This window comes from Nuphar pumila, chromosome 5 (assembly GCF_984573655.1).
Source record: "Nuphar pumila chromosome 5, dmNupPumi1.hap1.1, whole genome shotgun sequence".
NCBI lineage: Eukaryota > Viridiplantae > Streptophyta > Magnoliopsida > Nymphaeales > Nymphaeaceae > Nuphar > Nuphar pumila.
Genome location: NC_143253.1, coordinates 39,904,252 through 39,910,546, shown reverse-complemented (window position 1 = coordinate 39,910,546; position 6,295 = coordinate 39,904,252).

The window sequence follows — 6,295 nt, the reverse complement described above, 5'->3', positions numbered from 1 at the left end:
TCGAATGTGGGGCCCACCTACTCCTTATCCTGTACACTGTTGTACTTGTAGAAATAACATGACACAGTGGGACCCATTCTCCCACGGTTGCATTTATGAGCTACACACGTGCGAAGGCACCAATCTTCTACGGTACCATGTTACCAGCTTACAAAATAAGTCGATGTATGGGAGCTCTAACTCCACGTCTCAAGTTCGAAACCAGCCGTGCACGTCTCTATGTGCAAGCCAACACTACAAGCGGTATTGTTCCTGAAGGCAGGAAAGCCGTACAGGGTTTTCTGGCGGGAGAATCGAGTCCCCGACCTAATCTCCAATAACCTGGAGAGGGCATCAAGTCATCTGTCAGCGCTGCCTCTGATACTGTTCATAAACGACCTCCAAAACACATTGACTGTGTTTTTTTTTTTATCTCAGCAGGGTCTCACAAAATTTCTCAAAGCCATTGATGCCCCAGATGAAGGGCATCCAGAGCATACAACATGAATGGCTAAAAATAATCCCAAAGGCCTGTGTTTGGGAGGCCGTTTATCCTGCGGATGAATGATATCAAAGGCAGCTTTGACAGATTACCGTAGAGCTGCCTCTGATCTGATACTCTCTCCTAGCTGCACATGGTCTTCAAAAGTTGCACATGATAGGGGGGTGTACCTCCCCCCCACAAGAAAATACTGATGATAATGATGAATGATTAAGGAGAGATGTCGCTTCCATACTTACCTTGAAAAACTATTTTACTTATCCAAGTGAAAACTTTTAACAAAAGGATTGCATAGGAATTGTTTAGTAGATGCAACTACTTTTTACTCAACAATGCAGGAGCACTACAAATTCAAAAAGGTAACGTAGTCGATTCTTTCTTTTTTCATGACTGCACCTGCTTTTTTGCATAGGGCGTGAAAATGTAAATACGTTTTTTTTTTTTTTATTGACAGAGAAAGCTGGTGTTTAGGCAGACTCTCTACCAATCATAAAACCGTACCATTGGGATTCGAACTTGCAATGTCCCAATACAATGTCACGTGCACTAACTGCTCCTGCCAGACAAGCGGAGCCCCAGTTGGTGAAAACGATAAATAAGTTTGATTAGACCAGATTCCAACCTGGACCCATCCTTATGTTTTTACCCTAACCCCGCTGGTCCCAACCTTGATTTGATTTGAGTATCTGCTATATGTATTGGAGTCAGATATGGTTTGGACCCAGATCAAAACTCCAGACCCATTTGCAACTCTAATAGAGAACTTTGCAACTTGACTGGCTTTCAGAAGTTGAGTCATGTTTTAGGTTTGGATCCAAGCTAAGTGTGGGGGCAAGCGTGAAAAAATGCAGGAGCACGCAGAGAAAGGGGAAAAGACAAGAATTTGCGACATCGACGTGATATGGTATAATGGTACTATTGAGCCAGGTCATGGATGAGTTCAGCAAGGGCCACTCATGCTTTTCGGTATGAGGGGTCCACCGATTTGTTGAGGTGCTATTTTGTATATTCATAGTCTCACCTAACCTAACTTTTTTTCCAATAACAGAGCTGGGGGAATTAAGGCCCCCTCCTTTTTACAACCTTTAGTCAAACCAGTCTGGTGATGACACCATCAAACACGATTCTCAGGCTGAGGGACGGATCGCAAAAAGCTTACAAATCTCTAAACAAGGATTGCATGTAGTGACACGACACAAGTTATAATAATGATTTAAGAACAAGAAATCTATTTGTCATGGTGCTTCTCCCTTCGATGAGTGAAGTAGCCAAATTCTGAAGCATCTATTCTTGCTGGAAATGAAAATGGTTTCGTCCATAGGTGCAATGAACACTACAAGAAACCTGTGGATTAACGATGACCTAAATTGGTCGCTAATCCGACGCTAATCCGTCGCTAAACTGTTTAGCGATGGATTAGCGTCGGATTAGCGACTAAAAACTTTCATCGCGAATTTTTCGACGCTAATCCGTGCCAGAACTTATCTGCCGCTAAGTCCGTCGCTAATTTGCGACGAATTAGCGACGGATATGATCCATTGCGAGTCCTTCGCTATTTTAAATTAGCGATGGATAATATCCGTCGCTAATCCGTCGTTAAATTTTTAAAAAAAAATTTTAAAAAATTTGCTCGCTGCCGGCACGTTCTCCGGCAAGAAGCAATGTTTTTTTCACAGAACCGGCGCGTTCCGACAGGCTGCGACTCCGCGTGGATTCGGGGGAAGCTCCTCTTCAAGTTCTAGGTCTGCCACGAGAACCAGCCGAAGAGCTTCACGACAGTGGCACGTTCCGGGGGGAGCTCCTCTCTTCAAGTTCCAGGTCTGCCACGAGAACCAGCCGAAGAGCTTCACGGCGGGGGCACTCAGCTTCAGCTGAGACTCTGTGCGGATCTTCGCGAGCTGCAGGGAGAGGAGCAATGAGTACGGCATCTTCGCAACTCCGGCAGGCTCTTCGCGACTTCGGGCGGATCTTCGCGACTCCGGCAGGCTCCAGTAGCTCCCCAACAGTAGCCACTCTCTTCGACTCCGGCAGGCTGCAGTGGCTCCCCAACACCTCCTCTTCGTCGCCCCCTTGACGTCTCGGCTCCGACGAAGCCACGACGGCTCCATCTGCGACTTCTCGTGGGGATCGACTCTTTCTGCGTGTGTCGTCAGCGGAGCTTCGCGGATGGTTTAAATTGAACGGGGGGGGGGACAAAGGGCGGAAAATTTTTGAACGGAGGGAGGAAAAATTTCGCGCCTCAGGTGGGACGAAAATTAGCGACGAAATTAGCGACAAAATTTTTTTCGTCCCTAATCCGTCGCTAATTAGCGACGGATTAGGGACAGAAAAATTTCCTCGCTAATTTCGTCGCTAATTAGCATTTTTTTGTAGTGTTTTGGCGACGAAAAAATGTTGTCGCTAATCCCTCGCTAATTAGCGACGACTTTAGCGACGGAGATATTTCCGTCGCTAATTTTGCAAATATTTCAAACGTTAGCGACAAATAGTTTTCGCTCGCTAATCCGTCGCTAAGTGGCGACGGAAAAAATCCGTCGCAAATTTTCGTCGCTAAGTAGCATTTTTCTTGTAGTGGAAGCGTAATGCTTCATCAAGAAATTTAACTTTTAGCATCAACATATCCGAAGGTTTGTGTTGATGTAACAACCCAAACCGGGGCCTGTCGAACTCGAGTTCATGGATGATAGTTTTTAGGGAAAATTTATTAAAATAACCTAAAAAAATCATGCTATAATTATTGTTTTTTTTTTTAAATCTAATGATTCATACATCCATCAACAATAATCGTTACCATCCAAATAAAAGTGTCACAATTACATAAGCAAAATAAATAAAAATGTAAAATGAATAATACTTTAAATGTTGAAAAGTCTGGCGGCAACTTAGTCAAAGTCCACGGTCAATTTTTTCTGCTAACGGCAATCCCTAGACCTACAATTGTAATCAAGAGAATAGGTGAATCTATAACTCAGTAAGTCCTCATTTATAAATTAGACACGAATGTTATAAGTGTAGTGAGCTCTAATCTCTTAATCTTAGTTTAGTTTGCTAACTAAACACACATGTTTATAAATTTTACTTTTTTTATTTTTTTTTATCATCATTCTCAAAGTGACATTCATATTCTATTCTAATCGGCTATTCCGAAAATAGCCTTCTTGGATGTAGCAACCCACGTAGATGAAAGTGTTGTAGGATGAAGGCAACGAGCACTAGATGGGGGGTGAATAGTGCTTTTAAATATTATTTTTAAAATTTTGAAGAATTTTGAGATTCGCAAAGCAATCACACAAAGAACACAAAAATTTATCCTGGTTCGGTCTTCCAGACCTACATCCAGTCCCCAAGCAAAACCCGCTTGAGATTTTTACTATCAATCTTGTGTAACTACAAGAATATACAGACCAAATCCGGTCCCACTTTCAGTAACAAACCTACTGAAAGCAAACAACTCCTTTAAACCAAGGAGTCATTTCCTTTTACAAAGAAATAAAATAATCAACTTACAATCAACCTACGAGCCCTTCTTATGAATACAAATGAAATGCAATTGGATTTTGAGGTTGTTGAAATACTCAACTCACGAATTCATTAGCTCTCAAAGGAATTTGAGTGAAAAACTGGAGCAAAAATATAAAGTGAGTGAGAAAACGAATATGAGTGAAAAGCAAAGAATAATTCAATGTAATTCGATTGAATTTGATGTTTTTGAGTGTGGAATGCACTCATATTTATAGTTGAAAGATTTCATACGTTGAGGGTATGAAAGGGTGTCAAAACAGTCACTTTTGAACGATCAATTCGTTTGAAAAATGAAAAGACACGTCTTTTAAAAGTTACAAAAAATGGCAAAATTAGTCGACTCGAACAATAGTTAGTCGACTGAAATCAAATATTAGCAAACTGACAGATATCGTCGATCGACTAATGTGTTTAACAAAGTTGTTTGAAAATCTGAAGTTTGAAACTTAGTCGACTAAAGAAAAAGTTAGCCGCCTGATAATATCATCAGTAGACTTAAAAAACCTTTCAGTCGACTGCTGCTAAATTTTTTTAAAACAAACATTTTGTCTGGTCGACTGATAAAACCTTCAGTCGACTGCTACTAAATTTTCTGAAAACAAACATTTTGTCCGATCGACTGATAAAACCTTTAGTCGACTGCCGCTAAATTTTCCAGAAAACAGACATTTTGTCTAGTCGACTAAGAGTCGATTAGTCAACTAATCCAGAAAGTTGACATTTTAGCTTAGAAAAAATTGGTGCGAAAAAGTTGGTCGATTAGTGAGTCTGTTGGTCAACTAATAAACATAAAAAATTAAGTAAAGAGTTTTTTAAAACAATTTTCATCAAGGGTTCTTTTAGAAAAGTTTTTTCTAAAGACTTTTTAGGTGAAATGCAATTGAAATATGCACTCTAAGTAAGACTCTTACAAGAATCTAAGACATTTAATGAAATTTACATTTGCACACTAGTCTTCAAAGATTCTTTATCGAATTCTTCAATTCTTGTCATCTTTCTTCATTGCCTTAGCTGAAATACAGTTAATTCACTTGTTCATCATCAAAACTTTATACTTGAAGTATTGTATATGGCTTCATTGTTATAATAGTAGACAATTCAGATTCTAAGGCATTGGCCAGACATATGAATCACTCATAACAACATAGTCCAAACTGGACCAATCTAAGAACTCACAAGTGTTGCAGCTGCTCACTGGGAGCCACAAAGTGCTAATCGATAGCTAATTGAAGAGCTTGAAAGGTTATTCCTGCCCCCAAGATGCACAATAAGCTATACCTGCCTCCAAGGTATCGAGCAAATATACCAACCCTCAAGGTTTCGTGGTTCATGCTACATCCTACATGTGTTTAGTGGACAATTATCTTTAACCTCTAAGGGTCACTTAGGAATTCTTAAGCAAATCCCAAGGTACGAATGAGGTACACCTACCCCCAACAATGCCCTAGACCATGTCTCACTTAATAGAGTTCATTATCATGCTCTATATTGTTATCCTATGCATATTATTCTTTCAACTTTCATTTCTTGACATTAGTGTCTTATACAACCATCAATGTATGTTCACTAACTGCTTTTAATATGTAGACACATGTTGTGTATCTAAGGATAACATCCTACCACATAGTCAACTCCTTAAGTCACGACACTTACAATGCCCCTCTCAAGGCATAAGCGTGACATTCTCAGGATAGATTATATCCTAAAACTCTGAAACCCTACACTCATTTCTCAAAGTCATATATCAACCTTTAACAATATTATATATGCAATAATATCGTGATTATCTTTACACAAGATACATTTATAATTTAAAAAATATCATAAATCAAGAAACATGTAGCATGTATCATCATACTAAACATCAAAGTTATGGATTCTTAAGCATGCTAAACAGTTGCTATATTCAAAATAAGATAAAACTAGCATACTTATAACATATAGAATCACATTACAAGATGCTTAAACTAACAAGTATGTGTTTTATTTAACTAAGGAGGAATTTGCAAATGTTCACTTACCTGTAATGCTTAAATTCTAAATTCTAAAGAATAACCTTAATCTTCTCGCATGTTCTAATCTGAAATAGACAAAATCTTGTATCATCATTTAAAGTCTTATATTTGTAAAAAATTAAAAAAATATTCTCATTCTTTAATGTCAAATTCTAACTTTATATTCTCAGAGTTTGTCATCATATCCCTTGCTAATAGATCCTACTTGAAGAGAAGAATCCAAGAATCCGAAAATCACTTGAATCTGATATCAGAGTGAAAAGTTATGCCTCATTTA